The 4427-nt window shown below is 47.1% G+C and overlaps 1 non-coding gene across 1 annotated transcript; it reads right to left on the bottom strand.

The window, feature by feature from the left end:
* Window positions 1–748: 748 nt before the first annotated feature.
* On the bottom strand, window positions 749–874 carry LOC147726702 (U4atac minor spliceosomal RNA). The gene has a single exon (XR_015309640.1). It is a non-coding gene; the product is annotated as a U4atac minor spliceosomal RNA (small nuclear RNA).
* Window positions 875–4427: the final 3553 nt, after the last annotated feature.

Genomic DNA, 4427 nt, shown 5'->3' with positions numbered 1-4427 from the left:
GTTCTAGCCAGAACAGATGCTGCCCCTGATCCGGTAAGTCTGAATGAATAGAGAGAACAGGGAGCCCTTGAGCTAGGGAATTGTTGACACTAAGTAATTCGGCTATCCCATAATATTATTGTAGTAGCAGACCCTTAGTGAAGAGACATATATCTGAAGGTGTTCATAGGAATGTGGTCGTCGTTGATATGCGGCGTTAGTGAGAACGCTGGGTTGGATCACCAGCGTGTATACCCACAGGATTGTGGCTTGCGTAAGTGAGAGCGTCAGGGGGAGACTGGCGTGTAGGTTTGCCGGATTGCGAACCGTTTGGAAATAAGGGAGAGCACTGGGGCTGCAGACCCACGTGTGTAGACGCACCGGATTGTGTGTCATGTCTGCCCTAGGGTAGATCAGTCTGGGTCTGAGTGGCCGCGAGACTAACTGATGTATGAGTGTGGTGTAGGGTATGGATATCCCTAGTAATCAGTGAGTATTCTTAGTATCCCTATAGATTTAGTGGTGTTTTTAATAATATGAGCTTGTATATTGCGAGTTCCCCATCCTCAGGTAGGTACCCAGGTGCCTGGATAGATGGTCCTGAGGAGGGATGTGATTACGTTCTGGCTGGGTTGGAGGGGCCCCTAGGGGCTGATCCCATCTAATCAGAAAATCCAGCCATGACACCACCTATAGGCAATTATAAATCTTTGAGCTTGACAATGATAATAGTTGATTTCTTATTTGTTGTACGATGAGTAGAACTAAGGGTTCCAGATATTGCACCTTTCTAAAGCTTTCGCTATAGTGATGTGTATGTGTTGTTGAGGTGTTAGCAGTGCTGCCCTCACTATACGTTCATTGAACAGCAGCGCAAACCCAAGATAAGGATGGTTGGAGAAGTAATGCTAGCGCATCGCTGATGACCAGTAAAGACCCTCATTTTGTTACGCTGATCAGGAATTTTAATATTGATTGGAATGAAAGTCTCGCTTTCTGAACAGTATTACAGCAGGTAGGTGAGCTTACTGAATCGACAGTCTTGTCTCCCTACCTATTGTAATGCAGCCCATCATGCATTGCGCCCCCTTCTCGTGTTGATTTGCATATTAACAGACAGAGAGAAAGGTTGAAACTCTGCCCGGGAAGGCTTGATTTTGCAGACTCAGCGTTTGGATAATTTTGTTTATTTAAAATGGTATTTAAAGGCACTCGCTTCAACTCTTGAATTCAATCTTCCAATATGTAATTGTGCGTCTTCCTAAGTATTTAATAGTTAGTTTTCCGCGATGCATTTTTATCTCTTGTGTGTGTCTCAGATCTATTTGTTCGAAGGTTTACATGAAACAGCTGCGTGTTTACGTTCGCATCCCGCTTTCACTTTAAGTGAAAGTGCAATGTGAAAAAAAACACGGGGCTGACTTTGCCAAAGCTGAGTGAGAAGAAAAAAGTGCGTGGGGACTAATGAAGGAAAGAGTGTCACGCTGCTGGTAAAAGATCAAATCCCGGTGGGCGGGGCCAAAAGGAGACAAGGCGGCAACAAGGAGGGTCTTAGAAGCCTCCTTTACAATGAGAAGCCAGCGTTTTGCATGCAAGATGACGCAAACCAATTAAAAAGTTGGGCAGGGCTTCAACTCCGCCTCTGAGAGCTTTGGAATCTGTATTGATTCCAAGAAGCTCTCATATGACGCTTTCGCCAGCCGAGACCTAAAAAGAGGTACCCACTCTGCTTTTTGGCTTTAAAAATAAAGCCACAACTGGAGTTTAGATGCCGCCTGAGACTACTGGAACCGAGTGCCACTGCATCTGATGCGCTGACCAAACGTTTCTACATGCTTGTATTATTTTTGAAAATAGCATTTGAATTGAGTGAGATTAAGAGTAAATTTCTTTAGCGCCTATCTGGAAAAAATAACCTTTAGGCACTGGTCATCTAAGTAAAGATGCTGCCCAGTGTGTCCCCCGATGCTGTAGGGTCCTGCCAAAAGCAACTGCCAAAGCCAATAGGTCCAAAGGCGAGACCTATTGGCTATGCCAATGCTTTTTTTCATGCTTCTACTCACTTTAATATTTCTTTTGATTTGCCAGCCTAAAATACCTCTCAGCCATTTTGGAATGGAAAATTAAAATTGCTGCCAAGCATCGTGATGCATAAGCACGCTTGCAAATGCAGCAGTGGACAAACTGGAACAACGTTATTTTATTTGAAAACCCATCCCAACATGAGCACCAATGTATTTTGGGTGCTGATACATGCAATCAGTACTGCTGGTGGCCCCCTATAGTGGTGGGGCATAAATCCCAGACCCAAGTGGGACCCACACACAAACCCAGGACATGGACTCCACACATGCACATGCACACAGATCCACACACAAGGAGTCTACAAGAAACTGCAAAACTAATATCAGTAACTATGCAGACAAACCCCCATGCTCATCCGCATACACCAACCCCTGTGCACACCCACTACACAGACATCCAGGCACACCGATGGGCACCGAGCACGAGTCAAGAGCCTCACCCAGCTCCCAGAACCTGCACTCAAGCAGAGCCCCGAAAATGCCCCCATGCAAAGCACACAACCTTGCCCAAAATACGACAAAGATCGACAGAGAGAGGCCAAACCTACTGTGAAGTAGAGGCCCAGAATGCGAAGTCCCTGTATGCGTTACGTGACTTAGAGTCCATCCTCCATGTTGTCTGATGGCCTAAGACGATAGCAGCAGTCGCCTCTCTTGAGCCAATCTAGACGCTGCTCCCAGGGCTTTAAGTGGGCCGGGTCTCTCCGGGTCTGAGCACCGGCAGTTTTTTTGAAGGGAGGCTTGAAACGGGTCTCTAGCGGGCTGTGTTTTGAGCCCTGGCACAGGCAGACTGTCTTTTTTTCCCGGACTGCAGTGACAGCCTGCTGTTGCTGCAGTCCGGGAAAAAGAGCCAGGGCACAAAACAGAGCCCGCTAGAGAACCGTTTAGAGACTACAGGCACATCATGTGCGCTGCTGACACTGCTCAGTTCTCACTAGTGGAGAAGTGACGGCATGAGGTCACGCCAGGTGAGCGTTGTAGGGGAAGGGAAATCCTTTAAAGAGAGTAATTTTCTCTCTGGATTTCCCTTCTCTTTCTGAGACTCAGGTGCAGCAACATTGTTGTGGCGTCACCAGGACTTTAAGTGGAAGCTTTCTCAACATTATCGACAGGCCAAAGTTGCTGCTTATTTAACTTTTGCAACTACCAACCATTGTCAAAGCCAATAGTCCTGACTTGTTGTAGGTATGCTGTTACTTGTTGTATCATATTTAGATGCAATGACACAAACAGCAAAATACAAGTCGGGCAGCACACTATACTAAGCACAGATTTTTGGTTTACGAGTTTTAAGCCACGCCCCTGATTACATTGGTCACGCCCCTTTGAGAGACCCCGCAGTTTTTTTATCCCACTTAAAGCCCTGGCTGCTCCCATCAGCATGAAAGCAGCGCCAGGATTGACTTGAGCAGACCATACTGCTTATGAAACCGGCGAGGCTGCAGATGTAATCCTCAGATAACTAGGTGTTTAAATAAGAGAGGCCTCAAGTGCTCATATCACATTGGCCATGAAAAGACACCCATCTAACCTGACATGTGCACTAACACTGCACTTAGGGCAGACTCAGCCAGCATAACTGCTGCCATAATCAAGCCCCACCTCTGCCCACAGAGCGCACACTAATGATTGACATCTGCCTGCCGTGTGCACCTAACCAGTCAGTGGCAGGGCAACTGAAATTAAACAAGCATTTGCAATGCATAGGACTCACATTTACGCAAGACCTATTGCATGACAATGGGTGGTTAGGGGGAGGGGGAGAAGACACGGACAAAGTGGTGCTGATACGTACCGTACCATGTAACACTCGAAGTAAAGGGGCCAGTAGCCATGAAAGGGTACAAATGATTCTAAAAATAAGAGAGTGACCCCTTAGTAATGTCAAGTTCAAGTTCAAGTTCGGGCATTTGTATAGCGCACTACTCACCCAGAGGGTTTCAAGGCGCTAGAGGGAGGGGTTCATTATTTGACGAATAGCCAGGTTTTTAGTTCTTTTCTGAAGGAGATGTGGTTCTGATTAAGGCGGAGGTGGGTGGGGAGTGAGTTCCAGGTCCTGGCAGCCAGGAAGGAGAAGGATCTGCCACCCATGGTGGATTTTCTGACGCGTGGGACTGCGGCGAGGGCTTGATTGGATGATCTTAGTTGGCGGGTGGGATTGTGGAAGGACAGTCGAGTGTTGAGGCATTCGGGTCCTAGATTATGAAGGGCCTTGTGTGCGTGGGTGAGAAGGCGGAAAGTAATTCTTTTGTTGACGGGAAGCCAGTGGAGGTCTTTTAGGTGTCCTGTGATGTGGTCTTGGCGCGGGATGTCTAGTATGAGTCTCGCTGATGCGTTTTGGATGCGTTGGAGTTTTTTCTGTAA

Source organism: Lissotriton vulgaris, chromosome 3_1, assembly GCF_964263255.1.
Source record: "Lissotriton vulgaris chromosome 3_1, aLisVul1.2, whole genome shotgun sequence".
In the NCBI taxonomy this organism is placed as follows: Eukaryota; Metazoa; Chordata; class Amphibia; order Caudata; family Salamandridae; genus Lissotriton; species Lissotriton vulgaris.
Note: the sequence above shows the minus strand (reverse complement) of the source record. Positions and strands in the feature narration are given on the sequence as shown.